The sequence below is a fragment of the Indicator indicator genome, chromosome 1, assembly GCF_027791375.1.
Source record: "Indicator indicator isolate 239-I01 chromosome 1, UM_Iind_1.1, whole genome shotgun sequence".
Classification (NCBI taxonomy): Eukaryota; Metazoa; Chordata; class Aves; order Piciformes; family Indicatoridae; genus Indicator; species Indicator indicator.
This window is the reverse complement of record NC_072010.1, coordinates 32,847,123-32,867,682: the sequence shown is the minus strand read 5'-3', so window position 1 is coordinate 32,867,682 and position 20,560 is coordinate 32,847,123.

The following is a 20,560-nucleotide window of genomic DNA, read 5'->3' as shown; positions in this document are numbered from 1 at the left end:
GACACCACATACGGCACACAGAAGTGAAGTTTCACTACACATCTCTTTTCTGTCACTGTAACAACAAATCAGAGGAATGTGTTGATCCTGCAAATGTTCTTATCCTGATCTCACTCTTTCTGAGATGGAAGCTCAAATGTTGAAAAAGGAAGAACATCTTCTAACACTAACTCCAATGCTGCCATGTTTGTAGCTTAAAAAAAAAGTTTCTGTGGCATACACAGAAAGACAAAAACACCAAACAAGGTTTCATAAACTAAACAGCAAAGCTAAACAAAGAAAGCTCCACTATCCCCAGACAAGTTTCTTTGCAGGGAAACCTGGGACTGTATTCTGACCTGTACCCAAAAATGGCAGAAGCAACTGTATCACACAAAATTAAGTACTACTCATCTTCTGAACTACAAATCTGTTCTGTTCATGTATATAGAGTGAACGTTTTAGAACCTTTCACTTGGGAATATTTGATGTGACCCCCCTACTGACTAAGGGCTCCTCATAAAAACAATAATTTCTGCAACCATACCAGCAGTGGCTTCAAAGCACCTTCACAGCTATTCTGAATTTGATCACTCTGCAAAGAATGGTCTGGTGGTTCACCCACTCAGAGAAGTTCATGCTACATCTTTCTCCCCATCCCAGGTCCTGACTCATTATTTTTCTTGTTATATAAGAGAACCATCTAAAGCTCCCTTCAATGGAAATTCTCAACTGATCAGTTAATCTACTTCAGTTTCTCTAACACTGTCCTTGGGTCAGGCTCTATCCTAGGCAGGTTGAGCACAGCCTCTATTATTCCGTGTATGAATAGGAATGTTTGCTAGAGGCCAAAATACAAGATTATAGTTAGATATTAAAAAAAAAAAAAAAAAAACCTATTCCAAATACAGTAAAACACTTGATGGCATCCTCTAGCCAAAAAAAAAAAAAAATATATATATAGTTACAGTCCAAGTCATTGTTTCACCAGAATATTTCAGATCAGACTGAAATTGAAATTCTTGCCTGAAGAATGGAGTAAAACACAGAGAGGCACAGGCAAACCCTGCCTTTCTTTTCCTTCCACCTGAGGCCCCATTGCTGCTAAGCACCTAACAAGCATTTGTAGGGTAGTCCCTCACAAAGTCTCTCAGAATTGGCAAGGCTTCACCCAGAAAAGTCAGACGTCAAGCAATAAACTTCTATAATTTCTCTTTTCATTTATAAATGGAGGCAGATACGATGACAAATAAAAGCTTCACACAGCTGAATGTATTGTTTATAGCAGAATACTACAAGATATCAAACATTTCCCTTTCCACCTCAGATTACATGAAAATACTCCTACTCAGGACTTCCCACATAAATGGCCTGCTTAATTTTTTAAAGTCTGATTTTTTTTATTCTTTGTGTGCTACTGTATTTTTTTATCTTAACTATTTTCTGCCAGTGTTCTGTTTACACTGGAATACATTTGAGTTTTTTTTGGCCTTGGGTATACGGTGTAAATATAATTTCTCAGAACAATCCATGACAAGAGACTGAAGTAAAAGGAGGGTAAAATATGGTCCATGGGAAAGCGCAAAGGTGATTTTAAGATGGACTGGACACATGGCTAGCAGTCAAATGACATTTGGCAAAAGCCACACCACTGCATTGGTTAATCCTCATTTTTTACTCCTTTATTATGCATTCATATAGCAACAACCACTCCTACCTCATACCATGAAATAGGGACATATTCAAATAATTTCCAGTTGGGGGAAGCAAGATGAAAGTTCTCACTGAACCAAGTCAAGCTGCCTCTTTTTTATTTTTTTTATTTATTTCTCTCTTTCTTTCTTCCTTCCTTTCTTTCTTCCTTTCTTTCTCTCTGTTTCTTTCTTTCTCTCTTTTTCTTTCTTTTTTTTTTTTTTTTGTCTCTCTTTCTCTCTCTCTTTCTTTCTTTCTTTCTCTCTCCCTTTCTTTCCTTCCTTGGGTTGGTTGGTTGGTTGTGGTTTTTTTGTTTGATTGGTTGGGTTTTTTTGGTGGTTTGGCACGGTTTTTTGGTTGGTTGGTTTGGGGTTTTTTGTGGGTTTGGTTTTGGTGGGGGGGTTTTTTGGTGTTTTGTCGTTTTTCTTTATTTTCCCCAAGGAACAGACTGAAAAGCCTTTCTCATCACAATAAAAGTATCAAGGCTTTCATTAGCTGGCAGATCTCACAGAGTACACACAGAGATGGTGGACTGATAAAACAGCTTGGTGTGTGCATCTCCATTTGGGGTGTACCTGCCTGAAAGCTACAGGCACTATACATGTCAGGATCCTGTCTCCACAGACCAACCTAAAACTTACATATGTGCTTTACCATTAGATGCAGGAGTGTTTTGAAAACTATTTTTATACAGTTAAATGATGACAGTTAAGGGATTTATACCCATCTCGAGAGATTTTCCAAGTCGTGTTTTAGTACTTCCTGACATGACATAAACCAAACCAAACCAAAAATCCCATCCCCCCCTGCCATGCCTCCAAAAAGATGCGTTTATAAATTCCCAGAAACACACAGGTCATACATGTGAATTGATGTTAAGGGAAAAAAGGAAGCTTCCAAGCCAAAACTACAAATAATTTCTAGTATTGTGCAAAGCAACATAATGCCTGCATAAATCTTCCTACTATGCTCATCATTCTGCTTCAGTTAAAAGCATCGTGGTCTTAACATTATTGAGATTTAGAATTAATGACCCACTGAGATTTATAGGAACAATTACATCTCTCAGCATTACCACTTTAGAGGCCTCTGCAGCTTTAAAAAGACAGTAGAAGGTCACTCAGAAAACTCTCATTAAGTTCAACAGGCTTCAGATGAGGCCCTTTGCCTAAAAAAAAGAGAAATCTAAATAGGAGATGCTTTGAAAAAAAGAAATAAAAACCACCACCTTTATCAGTGTTTCCATAAAACTCATTGTGCTTTTTGTTTTGGTTTGGTTTGGTTTTGAGGGAACTGCTTACTAGCATTGCTAGTTGAGCCTAGCTGGATCCAATTTGGTTTTTTCCATCTCTTCCAAAAGTGTGGAATAAATACAACTGGCTCTAGCACTGCAGGATTATGCAGTAGGAAGAGACAGAATATCTTATATATATTAATGCAAGTGAGACAGATATGACTATTGAGTGACGTCTAGAGGGACTGCTCAGTATTGTTGGAACTGTGAGGAAATCACTCGGCAACATTCCCTAGTAAGCGTGAAGTCCATAAATCACAGAATCACAGAATTGTCAGGGTTGGAAGGGACTTCAAGGATCATCTAGTTCCAACCCCCACTGCCATGGGCAAGGACACTTTCCACTAGATCATGTTGCCCAGCCACATCCAGCCTGGCCTTAAAAACATCCAGCTGGATGTTTTTAAGGCTCCAACTGGGCAATTTATATCGTCCAGTTGCAGCAGCTGAGGTGACTGAAATCATCTTTGCTCACAGACAGCATTGTGCACAGATTGCTCAATGCAGACAATTCCATATGTTCTCGTATTTCTTTTCCCTCGTTTCACAGGCATGGCTTTCTTTTACCAATCCAAAGTGCTAAGAGTGATGCAAGTCATGAAACAGTAACCAAACATGTTGCACAACAGAAGAAAGTTTTGTAATGAAATAAAAGCGTAGCATTTTTTTTGGTAAGAACTAGACTGACAGACATACAGATATGATCAAAGAAATTCAGAACTCAAAACTGTTTTCTTCACTTAAGATTTTTTTAATGAAGGGAATAAATTACTGAGTAGATAGCTAGTCAGGCTTCTGCCTGGCATGAATTAAGCCATTCAAATACACACAATTTCTAGCAGAAATACCAACAAGTACCTGTAACTACAGCATCACTGCCAAACACCACCATTAGTAGGCTAGGAATGCTGTACTTTGAGTCATGAATAGGATGTGCTCAGCCTTATTTGCTGTATAGGAACATGCTATCCAAGCAGAGGCAGCAACATTTATTGAGAAATTCACTGAAAGATAACAACTGATTTAAAAGGCCTCTGTAGGTTTAGTTAAGGAGCAACTCTAGAGATTATTTTCAATTACTGTGATAAAATCATGGCTTCTCTTAGGAGGGAAAAAATGAAAGGTTCTATTTTTTTCTATACACTACATAGAGCACATGAAAGCTTTAAGAATAGTCTGATTTCAGAATATCAGCTGCCTACCAGTATTTTTAATTCTACTTTTCAAATTCTTTTTTTTAATGATTAATAAACATCAGCTTCCCTACTGCAGGTAAGTTACAGAATTCTATTTTATGTTGAATAGGTTTACCTTGCTCTCAAGAACACTAGCTGATAGTTTTATTTTCTTTCACCAAATCTGCAGGGATCTGAGTATGGACTTCTGCTCTGAACTACTCATTGATTTCAGACAGCATGAGGATGACAGCAGGACATAAGCACTAAGTTCCAGTCTTTCTAAACTTGCATGAGGATCCGCAGTTAATAAACCAGAAAGCCTCTGTTAACTTGCATTAAAAAAATAAATTTGCCAGCTCGTTGTGCTGGGTTGAGGCCAGCCAGAACATCTCTTGCCCCGAAAGGGACAAAAGAATGAGACTCATACAAACGGATTGGAGAGTGATGGAAAGTTTAAATGGAAAAGCAATTGGTGAAGCTACAGAAGACTACAAAGCATAGTGGCAAAGAGTATCCCAAAGCGTACAGAACCCCTCACAGAATTCCCAAAGCTTCCCAATCCTCCCTTCCTCCCACCTGAGGGTCTACCCAAAACCCCCAGGGCTCTTTCTTCCCCCTCCCACTGCTAGGCAAGTCTCCGGCTGGCCAGGTCTGAGACTGCCCCCCCCCATTCTCCTCCTGGCATTAGGCCTAGTCAGGCCTAAGAGGCCTTGAGGATACTCCCCCGGCATTACCCGATAAGAGAGGACATCTCCCAGGGGAGCAGAGAGGGAAGAAAGAGGAAGAGAATGACTTTGCAGATGGCCTTACAGGGCGCAGGATTTATGGGTAGAAATAGGCCGTTTCCTGTGTCCACCCCTATTGGGTGGGCACCCAGGACACCAGAGGTGTATCTCATGCAGCAGTGGCAGGGGGCACCCAGCCTAAACTGCCACACTCGTCTTGAAAGGCTGCAGATCTGGAGAAAAGTACCATCTTTACCTCCTCTAAATTCACTATCAAACACATTATCACCCTCACTTAATAAGTAACACATGGCATCCTCATCTCATACACAGAGGATACGTCTGCACTGTCTACTTTACACATGTATCTTTGCTATAACAGCCTGGTAATTGTAGGGTTCCTGTACGCTCAGCAGATACTCAGACACCTGAATCAGGCAATTCAGAGTCCAAGAGGCTTCAGTACATATACTCTAGATCCTAATTTGGGCACTTATGTTGCATGCCCAGTGCAAGTCTATGCAGTCCCTACACACTTTTCACACAGCACTACACTTCATGAATGCTGTGCTTATGAACCTGAGTGCCCTTGCTATTTCAGCCTTGTCATGTCACTTCACTGCCTGCATCTTCATGAGTAAGAACAGTAAATCTACATATGCAACATGCCTCTTTGGGCAACAGTAAACCTCAGGAGTTTAAGGGCAAGATGTACACAGAAATAAAGAAAGAAAAGAAATTTATTTTCTGCGGCACAGAAACCTGGAGACATGTCATGAACATATATTAGCCCTCTTAAGATAACTACTCAAGATACTGATGGAGCTGACAGTACAATCTTGTCACTGTCATCAGACCACCATTGGATACATGCAGACCTGCAGCTCCACAGCAGTCTAGCCCTTTTAATGCATTCCATTCGTCATGCAAGGTGTATTTTATTAGTTTAAGAAAAAAAAAATTAAAATCTATATTCCAAATAGTAGAGTCACTGACAAGACACAGATCTTTTGTAGGTAAAACAGGAAAGCATGTATGGCAGAACATTTAAGGCCTTACTAGACTGGGCAAAAAAAGCCTGCCTCTGTAGAGAAAGTACTGCCATCTGTATGCCTTTAGAGACAAAAAAAACAAAGCTTTTCTAGCCATAAGCCATCACAGAATTATTGCCTGATTACCTGCTGTCTTGCATATACATCAAGTTGGTTTCCAGCAAGATTTGTACGCTTACACTGCCCAAATGAATGTCTGTCTTAAAATTTTTTAAATAAATAAATTAGCCCATTGAAAATAAATCCTAATCTTCCATCCCTTCAATAGAACTGAAGTGCTCTTCACACACATAGTACACAAGCATCTTGAATTAGCAGGGAACTATTTTTAAATACATGAAGGATAAGATACAAAATTAGTTTCATGGGGAATGAGAACCTTAGAGATTATTTACTTTCCTTAATTACTTTGATTCACCACTCATTTAGCTTTCCAATAGTACTACCCATTTCACACTCCAATTCTGATACTAAAGACATGTGAGTGTGTTTTTTGAACCTTTAGAATTATGGACCCTAACGATACATAGCCACACTTCTTACATTGACTTACACCCATATAACAAGTAACTTCAAATACCATATGGTACAAATAATTTTTTTCCTTTGGAACAACTGCCTCAAAGAAATGATTCCTACATAAAAGGAAGTACCTTTTTTGAGCAAAACCATAAAACTGCTGACAAATGTATAAAACTATTACACTAGGTGCAGGCAGCCTCTTTTACTACCAATCTTCTATAATGTAAGGAGCAAAACAAAGATTATTGTTCAAAAATTATTTTTGAGAGCAAAGAACTCAAGTAACAAGACAGCCTATCCACACCCAGAGCCTAAGAGAGAAGCTCAAGTTTCTAATTCTCAGCTTAGAATGTAGCTAAGGCTACATCTACTTCCCATCTTCATCGCATGTGACAGGCACATTTCTGTCACTTGCACAGGATACAAAAAAGAGAAAAGGTAGAAAAGATGAAACGGTATTCTGGAAAGAGAGCACTTGTAAAACATTTCAAATATAGAACTAAAGAAAAATAGTAATAAAATAAAATTATAGAGTGTTTTGGATTGGAAGGAACCTTTAAAGGTCATTTAGGTTTGACCTGGTAAGATCTTGTAAGGATTGTAAAGTGTACAATCTTATCTTTCTAGGAATAAATTAATTAGGAACTTTATGATAGAGGATCATAAAAAAAGTGGGAAAATTAAATAGAAGGGATGAAGGGAGAAAAGAAAAGTAATAAAGAGGACAGTGTGTTAAGCAGAAAATAGCAATTCTGAAACAGAAAAGAGAGGTCACAGTAGAAAGACGTGGGACAGATGGACACAAAGATAAGGAGAAAGGAGAGTTATAGAAATGAAAAGACAAAGCAAGACAGAAGGGACCATTTAAAATAAAATAAATTTTAAAAAAACTGAAACAAACAAACAAACAAAGCCCCACATAAAACAAACAAACAACAACAAAAAAAAGGAAGAAAGCAAGCAACCACACAAACCCTACAAACCACCACAGCAATACATTCCTCCCCAAAAATTAGACTTGAAATCAGAGCTGGAAGGAAAATAAGTGAAATTCATTCCATTGGCTAATGAAGCTTCATTCAATGATGACAGCTCAGGGCTCAGTCCTGTCCCTGTCATGCAGTGGGACTTTTTGCCAGAACTTCTCAGCTCCCACAGGATTAAGGTTGAGCTAAAGCAATGCCTGAATGATTTTCTGCACTTAAACACCTGAGACACTGCATGCCACAGAATCAGCTTTGGATTTTTTATGACTACTCTTTCCTGAGCAAGAGAATTAAGAGGTACAAAAAATGTCACAGTACTACACATAGCAGTACATACTACTGCCACCATGTATCTGAAATTACTAGTCCTCTCATTAAGCAGAGTTATCAAACCATTTATTATGTTATAAAGTGCTAATAATTCTTCTATCAGCTGTCAATGACTAATTTATCAGAAAAAAATTACAGGCTGTTAAAGCAATTAGCAAAAGAATCACCATGAAATAAAGTGGATTTTTTGAAAGCTTTCCAGAGAGAGATGGTAAGAAAGAAGCTTCAGGTTCCACTTTCCACCAATGAATATTGCACCATTCCAACAAAATAACCATTGCAGTTGAAAGAAAGGAGTAGGAGAGACCCAGAAAAGAATTTCTCAAATTGTTTATTAAAATATAATGAATATTAACAATAGACAGTACAAATTCTTTTGAGAATTGAGTATTGCTGGGGTTGGGATCCCTTCTTCTAGACTGCTAGGGAATTTCTCAGTTAATGGTGTATTTCCACATGAATGTCTGAAAGAAGGGCTCACAAAACCGACTCTTTAGCCTGGAATTTTCATTTTGTGCTTCAGAGGAAAACTTTGAAATTTAACTGCACATTATCAAAGATTTTTAGATGAAAAATTTACACAGAAAATGTTTAAGGACGCATCATGAGGAAGAACTTGCTTCTGTTCCTACGGTCAGCAGCAATGCACCAGACTTGCCAGTATACACACTCTAAGGGCAACAAGTGGTCTACAAATCATAGTAGGTTTGGTTTGCTTTAATAGATAAAAGCAACAAGTTTATTTTGTTTTAAACAGATGGTATGTCCATTTTTCATAGACCATTTAGAAAGCACATTGCCATGGGCTTCCCAGCGACAAACACACTGAGGCGTTAGCAAGTGACAACACACTTTGTACTCCTTGACATGGATGAAAGAATTCAATTCAACTTTTTTTTTTTTTAATCTTGAAAGAGAAAAGCCTGAGAAAAATATGTTTTAGCCCTACTTCCTGAGAATGAAGCTTAAATGATGCTCTGTCTGCAACTTAAAATCTGTTTCTCCTCCCTTGTCCTCACTAACTTTGGGTGACATTGGTTAACAACAACCATAAGTGACACAGGACAAAGTAATTTGATTTTCATGAAAATAAGTGGCTAAATAAAGGAGAATAATAAGCATCCCGTGGTTTGAATGGTAGGAACTCAACCTCATATCAGAAAATCTGCTGAGCAATCCCCGCTGAAGGAGAACTTGCTCCCTGCTCACACCACCACTGTTTATATGGTTATTTCCCCCATCCTTCAGAATTCAAAACATCTCAACTCAGGCAACTCTTATTTAGTGCAAATATATAGTAAACACAGACACACTCTCATTGGCGACTTGCTGTGACAGCTGATCCTCACACCACAGTATTATCTTAATAAACTGTCTCTCAGCCCCAGGGTCTTTGTTCTCATGTAAGTGACCTAGAGCTGGTCACCCTGGATCTTATACAAAGCATGATGAGCACAGAGGTTATATGAGTTAATTGCATAGTAGCTGCAAAAATAGCGTGCTTTCTTCCTTTCAGCAATGTGGTCTTTCCCTGTTGGAAACAACTGGAGTTACACTGTAATTCCAGCTAATGACAGAACTGCATATCTGGGTAACTCTGTCATTAGTTAATGTTACCACCACACAAGCTTGTCTGTATGGTATTTGACAACACAATTAAAGTTAAACAGCCTCCTCCAGAATGAAGAAAACATTGGATTAATTAGGTAACTTGCTGCAGATTCAGAAAACTAAGATGAATATCCCTTTTAGAACTGTATTAAAATCCTACAGAATAAGAACCAGATTGTAATCTGTTATTATAGTGTAACTCATTAATATCTCTTAAATTACACAAAACCTAAATCACTGGCAATCAGAATCTGGCCCCATACATCTTCAAAGAACATCTGACTCATTACTCATGTAAAAAGGATGCAATCTCTATCGATACAGGAGATGCACTCCATAACGCACAGGAATCAATTTGTTTCCTAGGAGAGTTCGAAATTCTCTGACAACAGAACATATATGCTGATACTCCTAACTGATGTTATTCTTACTGGTCTGCATGCTACTTTTACTATGGACAACTGCAGAAAAGCAGAAACCAGGACCCATTACTCAGTCTTTTCCCCATATGCTTCTCAGAACTCCAGCAACTTTCTTCCTCTGACTGAAGACAAGCAGTGGAAATACTCTAAGAAGTCCACAAAGCTTTAACTAGCTAGGACACAAACTGCTGAATTAATTTTGTAACATAGTTTTTCCTCCAGCATGGTCCACAATTGAAAGCATGCAACTCTGAATAAAACATACAAAAATACCATAGTTGAGTCACAAGTCTCTAAGCAAGTCTGGTCTAGCATTCTTTTAGTTGATTTTCAGTTGTTCTTTAATAACTTGGGACACATCTCCATAAGCTTTTTGAAGACAGATTAGTTTTCTCTCTACTTTTATAGTTTCTGATGCATTTGCACCAGCCAGGGCTGAATCTCAAGTTGTGTTAGCAAGGGTCACGTGTGAAAAAGTGAGTGGATCAAAATGTTTCAAGCCTAACAGCGCCACATGGCAAAATGCTCCACATTTTGCTGTGCAGGGAAGAAAATACTTGATTTCAAGCCTGCCAGTGTCTCCTACAACTGGATGGCTATGTATTCCAAACAAGGATAACAGACAGATCATCTGACTGTCCCACTTCCTTTTATCCCACTCACTGTAAGGCTTGGTGAGAATCACAGACAAATAGAGCTGCCAACAACTATGCAATGGGATCAGCTGCATCCTTTGAAGACCACACAGTTCTAGCTACAATGTTCTTGAAGACTTCAACTGGTAAAGGCCCCACAATGCTCACACAATTCATTCCAGGACCCCTCTGCAGCAGCCTTAGCACTAGAAAAACGTGTTGTTTCTTGCAACATGTTACTTTCACTCTCTACCCACTGTGGGCATTTGGGCTTTTTTGGTTTTTATGGGTTTTTTTTTTTTGCCTTGTATGTCAGACTTCTTCCTATTCTCCATCTTCATTCAAAGCATTCATCTTGACATTCCACTTCTGGGGCCTCCTCAAACACTTGTTTCCAAAATTTGGTGTTACTTATTTTCAAGTTAGAGAAAGAAAGTTCCACTTGAACTGAATCATTATCAGGCTACATGTAGCTGGTCAAAATCCCTCTGAACCATCATTAGGTGCCTTCCTAGGATTACCAACTCTCTGGTTAGGATTTTGCTGTATAAAAATTTTTTTACAAAAGTCACATTCAATTAAACCTGCATTACTGAGGACTGCAGAGTAGAGGCAAAAATAAAGATCTTCCTCAGAATGTCCAGGAGTAACTGAAGGGAGGGAGCATAGATACTCTTTTTTGCCTGCCAACCCCTAATTACACAGATGTTTTTTCCTCACCAAGATGAACTCAGCATCAGGACAAACCTACTTCAGAAGTTCTCATTTCGATTTGTTTCTGCCACTACTACACTTGCTCCTCAGGCACTTACAGAATACCTCCTTGTTGTACAGTCATCCTGTGGCATCCCTTAGAGACATGGCTGAGAGCTTTACAAAGGTCTACACTCTCGGAACAATTCTCATAGTCACTGAACCACCTTGCATTAACAGAAGCAGTGTTTATTTTAGGTTTGGGGGTTTTAGTTCTGCGTTTCCCTTTTCCTTCGTCCCTTTAACAGTGAACTAGTGAATTTAAGTGTCTTTAAAAGTGCACTACACTCAGGCTTACATCTCACCCCATAGCTCATTTTGTGCTATGCTGACAGTAATGTTAGCACGAAAGCAAATTGCTCACCAGGTTTCAAGTCTCCGATTTCTTATTGTTTAAGATAGGAGTGGTTATTGCTCCTCATCCTCCCTGATAACAAAGACAGACTGATTCCTCTAGAACAAAACAACATCCAAGAGACACTGAAATAACTGCAGTGATCATCACAGTTGCATTCCAATGATGACAGGGCTGTCAAAGCATCTCATCATCAAGATTATCAAATTCAATCTTCTGCTTCCAATTCAATATTCAGTTTCACCTGGCAGCCCATCTGACATTGAAGAACCAAGAGAAACAGATTTTCTTCACGTCAAGATGACCACTTCTCTGCTTGGCTACTTCTGCAGCATTTTAGGTATAGGTTTGATTACAGTGGATTGACTAACTCACTTCACACTACTCCCTTTATTCTTGGGCAAGATAAGCCTGAAAATTATTACTTTGATCATTTTTATTTTATTTGTAGTCTGTAGTTCCAAATAGAATCAATTATGGTGTTACAGAAAAGGTAAACCTAGGTGGAACACTGGCAAGCTGTCCTTACAGAAGGAGCCCTGTCAGAAGTGATACCTATTTTCACACTTGAACAGAAGAAACCTGCTCTGACCGTGCAAGTTCTCCATTCTTTTCCTTCTCATCACTATCTGTGGAGAGCGGATTACATTAAGAAGCTACTCCATTCTTTCATTATCAGTGAGCCTTCCCTTTCCTTCTCCCCAGAGAATTTATGCAGTTACATAATCTCCCTTAATATTTTCCAAGAAACTGAAAAAGGAATTCCAATTTTTTAGCTTTTCTCTGTTACTGAAAATGTTTTAATCATTTCCTTCCCAGGCTGAAATTACAGCTGCCTTCTATTCTGCACAGAAAACAATATAAACTACACATTAGGTATGTTCTGCAAATTGATACGGAAGTTTAACAAACACATCATGAAAAATAACACTGCAAAACCCTACTAATGACATGTGCACCACACCAGGTTTCACATGTTTTGCTGTAATAGTGTTAACCTTGCAGAACTGGCAAGAAACTGGATAGGTAAAAAGACTGGCAACAGTACACCTATGCTTTTACCTGGAGTGCATTAGCTCAAGTGTAGCTTGGCTCCCTCTAGGAACTGAAAACACATTGCTCTCTTACAGGCTGTCAATGAAATTAAATGGTAATGGCTATCTGGCTCCTACAAAATGGGAAATTACATTGCAGGAAAAGTCATCAGTGTAAACTGTATTTCCTCTTACTGTTAAGATATGAACAACCCTGAACCAAACAAACCGGTCAAGGGTGCCTTCAGTAGCTAAAATGAAATTAACATACAAGATGCTTGTTTTAAGCCAGCTAATGGAAAGGCAACATAAAGAAGACTCTAAATCAAACGTACTTTCCAGGACCTTTAAGCCTTCAGCTTTCACATGTTACAGCCTGCCATCAACACCTCCATTTATGCTCTGCATGAAAACAGTGGAAGCCAGATGCGTGTGTGCAGCAGGCATAAGGATGCACACACAGACCACCCATTTCATAGAATCACAGTATGGTAGGGGTTGCAAAGGACTGCTGGGCATCATCCAGTTTGACCCCCCTGCTAAAGCAAGTTCACCTATATCAGGCTGCACAGAAATGCATCTGGGCACATTTGGAAAGTCTACAGAGGAGACTCCACAGCCTCTCTAGGCAGCCTGTTTCAGTGACTCCATCACCCTCAAAGTAAAGTTTTTCCTTCTGTTTAGGTGGAACTTCCTGTGTTCTGCCTTGTGCCTGTTGTCCCTTGTTCTATCACAGGGCCACAGTGAAAATAGACTGGCCCCATCCTCTTAATGCCTGCCCTTTAGATATTTATAGGCATTGATGAGATCTGCTCTCAGTCTCCTCCTCTCCAGACTAAACAGCCCCACGTCACTCAGCCGGTCCCCATAAGAGACATAGATGCTCCAGTCCCCTCATCGTCTTTGTAGCCCTCTGTTGGACTCTCTCCAGTAGTTCTTGGTCTCTCTTGGAATGCTTAGAACTGGACACAGTACTCCAGATGTGGCCTCACTAGGACAGAGTAGAGAGGGAAGAGAACCTCCCTCAACTTTCTAGTGACACTCTTCGCAATGCACCCCAGGATACCATCGGCTTTCTTGTCCACAAACACACACAGCTAGCTCATGGTCAATTTGTTGTCTACCAGGATTTCCAGGGCCTTCTACACAGAGCTGCTTTCCAGCAGGTCAACCCCTAACCTCTACTGTATTTACAGCTAGTAACTCCACATAGAGTGTTTGCTCACATCCAGGTGTCCATTATATTTATCTGCCAGCAGAGGACCATAAACACACACTTTTTTTTCCATGCATCTGCAACCATACTGCCCTGGGCTGTGATCTCAGCAGATTTCACTGCTAAGCAAGGGTCATGCCTCTGAGGAAAAGTCTCAGTACACCAAGTGGAGAACTCTTTCAGTAAATGCAACTCTTTCTTCTGAGTCAGTGCTGAAGTAATGCCAACATCCATCATAAGTTATCAGAAGAGATTAATCCATGGACCTTTGCCACTACCACTGCAGAATGCGAGGAAACTGTTTCACTTAGTAGAAAATAACAAGCTCTTATTCTATATGCAGAGGAGCCACTGAATTAGGATATAACACAATTTCACAGAATGTCAGACCAGCAAAATATTAGGAAGCAATCTGCTTCTTTCAGATGAAACAAACTTATTTGTCACCACTGAAATATTTCTTATAAGGGCACAAGTACCAGTGCCCCTTCTAAGAGCACGCTTGCATTCTGGTTATTGCATTCCACCTCCCTAAATTCACCTTTATCAGCCACTTCTATTTCATTTCTTCTTTGCTTTTATGACAAAATGCTTCCTAACAGGTATGGATAAGTCTAAAGAGTTGTAAAAAATACTCTTAAATCCTCACTGTACTCTACCTCAGGCAGAGCTGTTATGTCCTAAAGCACTCTTACACTGTGTGTAGGGTACAGACCCCTATAAAATCTATTTAAAGGCAATCTGTCATACCAAAATAGTTGGATGTTCACCACTCAGGCCATGGATGACCTTCTCCTCATCATGTGTGGATGGCGTGTAGTATACCAAACCACACATCCTAAATGCTAACAGAATGTTAAAAGTACCTGCATAAAAGTACTTTAAAGCCTCATTTAACTTAACTTTAAAGATCCATTAACAGAAACCAACTGTAATTAAGATTGTTGTTGACCTACCTTCTCCCTGCAAGGGCAACAGAGTAATAACCTCAGATTTACACAGTATCTTTCACTCTAAAGAATTCCATCCAACAAGTCTGATCCTAGACATGCTTACACATAAGAGTGTTATTAACATACATGAGTAATCCTAAACAAGCCAATCCACCCAGTTTCATTCCCAGCAAATACCACGCTTGATCTGCTAAAATGTGTGGGTTCTTTTTACCTACCCTCTCTATCCATCAACAAATTATCCACCCATCAGAAATACTGTCCCTCTAACAACACCAATGTACTCGCAACAACTTAATCCTTATGTTCTCTCCCAAAAATTCCTTCCTCCACCTTCATTCAACCTCTTCTCAAACCGCCAACACCAACACCATCAACCAACACCCAGAGATGAACACCAGCAAGGGCTGAATTTGTCAGATTTGGTTTTAAGCAGTCACCTGGGGTGTGTTGAAAGTGTATTGTTTTTTAATACATAGACCATCCTTTTCTATCTTATTCTACACATGTAAAACCTAAATCTGGCTTCCACAACTTCAAAATACCCCTTCCATGCACCATCAAGTGCTAAAACAATGGCCAGTCTCACCAACCAGGGCTACCCCAGATCAGCTTGCCCCTGTGTGTGGCACTTCTGCAAGATCACTACTTTGATCATTATCAGGCAAGGAAGGGTTATTTTAAATGGCTTGTTTTTACTTGTCTTTACCAGGATAGTCCTTGTTTAAACAGTTGGCTGTCAGGTATCCACAAAGCATCCACCTCCTCCTCTGCAACTGTCATGGCTGTTGGAAAACATTTCCCAATTATATGAGTCTTTGCAACAATGTTTTTTCTGAATACTAGGGTTTAGTAAAATGAATTGCAAAACCCCAGTATAATAACATCATTACAGAAAAGGGTTCCTCGAGAAAACTAATATTACACCTTGAACCTGCATCCTCCATGGCTAAGTCTCCTCCCAGTCTACATGAATGAGAGACACATTTAAAGCAGTGCACTCTGGGAAAGATCATTCATACATCTCTCCTCTTCCAGCAAAGAGGATTATGCCATTGATGGCACAGCAACTAGCCAGACCACAGGAGACAGCTGGTAAGCGATCAGGACAGGAAGGAAGCAGTAGTGCCTGATACCAATCATTGTTACCTGATGGCAGTAAGCTTCCTTAGCTGAAATGCTACAGAAACTGTCAACAAAGAAGATGCTGTCACCTCTATGCCCTCTACACCACCCCAGGATGCTCATTGTTTTCAAAAGGGAAAAGAAATAAACCAGAGCTGTTCACCAAAATATCTGCCATACCTGATCCTTGCACACCTACTATCCCAGCACGGACTTACCCTGAGCCCGTATGATGACCCTGTTACAAGTCATAAATCCCAAAAGCATAAATCCCAACTCCCTCAGCATTGAAAACTGGTTGGCCAAAGTGCAAACACTCTGATTTGGAGAAAAACAAAAAAAAACCCCAACAAGTCAAGGATGATTGGTCCAATATCTGACCTAGTTTCTCTAGCTGAAACTAGAACAAAGCAATGACATGAAAAAGGGCTGTTAGGCCTTGCTAATCCATCTCCTTGAAAAGTCAGAATTGCCTTCTCCAGCACAGTTGCTAGTGACCTGCCTACTCTTATTTTGAAGGTCTGAAGAGGCTTGTGAGGTTTTTACTCCACCTGGACTAATACAGGGTCCAAGAGATTTTTCTGTCATTATGTTGTTGCCCAGAATTAATCTTAAGCTTTTGTTTCCTCAATTTCTTCATTTAATCCTAGCCATTCTCTCATACAATGTACCAAAAAAAAAAAAAAAATCACAGGATCACAGGATGTTAGGGGTTGGAAGAGACCTCTGGAGATCGTCAAGTCCAACCCCCCTGCCAGAGCAGGACCATAGAATCTAGCACAGGTCACACAGGAACACATCCAAACGGGTCTTGAAAGTCTCCAGAGACAAAGACTCCACAACTAGGCATCCTGTTCCACTGCTCTGTGGCCCTCACAGTGAAGAACATCCTCCTTGTGTTGAGGTGGAACTTCCTGTGCTGTAGTTTATACCCATTGCACCTTATCATATCACAGGGCACAAGTGAGAAGAGCCTGTCCTCTCCCTCTTGACACCCAGTCCTCAGATATTTATGAACATTTAGTAAATTCCCTCTCAGTCTTCTCCAGACTAAAAAGCCCCAGGGCTCTCAGCCTTTCTTCATAAGGCACATGCTCCAGTACCTTAATAATCCTTGTAGCCCTCTGTTGGACTCCCTCAAGTAGATCCCTGTCCCTCTTGAACTGGGGAGCACAGAACTGGGCACAATATTCCAGGTAAGGTATCACCAGGGCAGAGCAGAGGGGGAGGAGAATCTCCCTCCATCTGCTGGACACACTTTTCTAAATGCACCCCAGGATCCCATTGGCCTTTTTTGGCCACAAGGGCACATTGCTGACTCATGGGTAACTTGTTGTCCACCAGGACTCCTAGGTCCTTCTCCAGCATATCACCTCCCAACCTGTACTGGATCGATTTATTATTCCTTCCCAGATGCAGGACTCCGCATCAGATTCCTTTCACTACAATACATTTCAAATATCTACATGTAGTTAACTATCTTCCCATATTCAGTGCCAGCTTTGAAATATCTCTACTTTTTAATATTTCCCCTCAAACCAGTTCTTCCAGACCCCCAAGTATTCTGTTGCTCTTCTTTGAGCTTCACTCATATTGTCAATACCTTCCTGTTGATACAATCTTTAGAGGTTTTGGACGTGTTCACAGCAGATTTTTATAAAAAGGCAATCCCACCTCTTTGTTCATGGATGTGGCACCTTTTTTCTTGTCAGCTCAAGCATAAACCATGCTGTTCTGTAATCAAGTCACACTGCAGACTGAAGTATTACTTCCTGATGCGTCTTAAGTCTAGATCTCTTCCAGCATTGCTATTACTCATCAATAAATTCTCAATTTGATCCCCCATGCTCTGTGAACATGCCTTTTCCCCATTTTTTTTTCCTTCACTCTACTCTTGTGTAGGAATTCTCCTGAAGTTTTGTTTAGTTAAAAGTGAAGATGTAAGTTTCAAAGGTTATAGGTTTTGCTCAAGTCCCGTACTCAACAAAGCATTTAATTACATGCCCAACTTTAATGTACAAATCCACCTGATCTGGGCAAGAAGAAATAAGCTTAAGTATACTTTAAGAAAAGAGTTAGGCATGCAAGTTAGTGCTTTGCTGAACCAAATCTTCAGTTTCTGGAATCACTTGGATGGTTTATTTCCCATATTTGCCAAGAACTGACAGCTCAAAGCTTTTATGTTACAGGATTTAAACTGAAGCTTCAAAAGAGTCCAAAACTGACATCATGCTTTTGTTCCTTCCTTAAAATAAGAAAAGGAAACAAATACCTAAGTTAATATGCAACAGTACAGATATCATTAAGCATATAGACTATAACAATGCAGCAAGTTAACTCTGTATTCACCTTACTGTAGTATTCTCTTTAAAAAAGGGGATGGGGAAAGCCTGTGAAAATTTTAAAAAGTAGTGTATGTATGCATGTATGTAAGATAAGCAGTGCATTCCCTGGGAGTTCATGAGCCATGGTCACCATTGCATCCTTAAACAGAGAGAAAACAAGCTGTCCAGTTCTTATTTACCATTTACCAAACACGTTTAAATGCAATGGTCTTAAATCGGTGTCCCACAAAAGATTTTTTTTTAGGGGGAAGAAGAGAGGAAAAGGGACTAGTCTTTGCTTTTGGTTATGGCTCGACTATTTCCATCAGTCACCAACTCATGTGACAGCAGATTTAAGATTTTACATTCATCATCAGCAACAAATGCAGTTGGCATAATGAGAATTTCATGGATAATGTTTTAAAATCACTTTCAAATGTCTTACATTGCTTACACACAGAATACTTCATGATCTTTATCTCCCTCTTTGCCTTCCCTTATTCTGACACCTCAGAAACACAGGCAGAGGCTAAGCAGGGACTGCAATTAGGCAACCATACTAAGCTTAATCTGTGGACTACCTAAATGTAAAATTCACAATTTGGGAATCTGAGAAAGGGAAGAAGAAGAAAAAATAGAAAATTACTACTTCCTCTCAATCCATAAAGCCTTCCAAAATCCAATTAACGTGTTCTAAACTACACCATCCGCACATGCCATGGCACTAAAAAGCGTGATTTCAAATACAGGTGAGGAAGTAGCTGCTCATTGATACTTATCAGAATTATAACATTCTGTGGTCATTCCACTTCCATGCTTTTTTATTGAAGTAGCATCTGTTACAACACTTTTGTGTCTCGGTACTTGAAATGAACCATAAAAAGACCTTGAGGCAATCCCAAGCACAAATACAGGTTGGGCAGTGACCAGCTACAGAGCAGCCCTGAGGAGAGCGACTTGGGGGTGCTGGTGGACGAGAAGCTCAACATGAGCTGTCAATGTGCACTTGCAGCCCAGAAAGCCAACCAGATCCTGGGCTGCATCAGGAGAAGTGTGGCCAGCAGGTCAAGGGAGGTGATTCTCCCCCTCTACTCTGCTCTGGTGAGACCCCACCTGGAGTAATGTGTCCAGTTCTGGAGCCCCTATTACAAGAGGGATATGGACATGCTGGAAGGTGTCCAGAGAAGGGCCACCAGGATGATCAGAGGGCTGGAGCACCTCTCCTATGAGCACAGACTGAAAGAGTTGGGGCTGTTCAGTCTGGAGAAGAGAAGGCTCCGAGGTGACCTTCTTGTGGCCTTCCAGTATCTGAAAGGGGCCTACAAGAAAGCTGGGGAGAGACTTTTTAGGCTATCAGGTAGTGATAGGACTAGGGGGAACGGAATAAAGCTGGAAGTGGGGAGATTCAGGCTGGAAGTGAGGAAGAAGTTCTTCCCCATGAGAGTGGTGAGAGCCTGGAATGGGTTGTCCAGGGAGGTGGTTGAGGCCCCATCCCTGGAGGTGTTTAAGGCCAGGCTGGATGAGGCTCTGGCCAGCCTGATCTAGTGTGAGGTATCCCTGCCCATGGCAGTGGGGTTGGAACTAGATGATCCTTGTGGTCCCTTCCAACCCTGACTGATTCTATGATTCTATAGGCAATATAAGTAAATTGTAGATGACTGCATATCAGATCTGTTAAATAATGCTGTGAACCCCAAAGTCACTCAGAGAATGCCGTTCCCATGCATAACACAAATACTGTTGTTTAATAATGCATACTTGATGAAGTTTGCCGTCTTCCCCACAGCAAATTTTTCTTGCAATTTTATAGTTTCCCAGATGGAAATAATACCTTCACTTTCACAGATTCACTGGCACAACCAATAGGAAAACTGCCACTAGTTTTATTTACAGTGTGAGTGCTATAAGTACTGCTGGATAGCAAGGACTTGTAGGTAAAACTCCGCCAACAACTTTTTGCCCCTTCCTCCCATGAAGCAAGGAAATGTGGCAAAGAGACAAAAGCATAGAAACTCCTCTATACAACTACTCATCTGTGCCTACTCACCTCCCTTCTCTACTGCAGTTCAGCATTTCCAGCAGCCTTCTAAGCACTCACACCTGCTGGCAGGCTGAAACCCGACAGGCAGTAAGCACCGATACCGGGTTAGATCCACAGCTTGCACTAATGGATTTTTTCAGATAGATGGCAGTGCACAAAGTGCATCCGAGATTGGTCCAGGGTCGAGATGCCATTTCAATGCTCAGACACTCTAACTGAAGGAATTACTGCATTATCAAAAGCACTTTTAGAAAGATCATGGCTTAGGACCCGATTCCACTGCACTGTGATAGCTCTGGCTCTTTTGAAGGGGTGAACTGGATGCCAAGAACG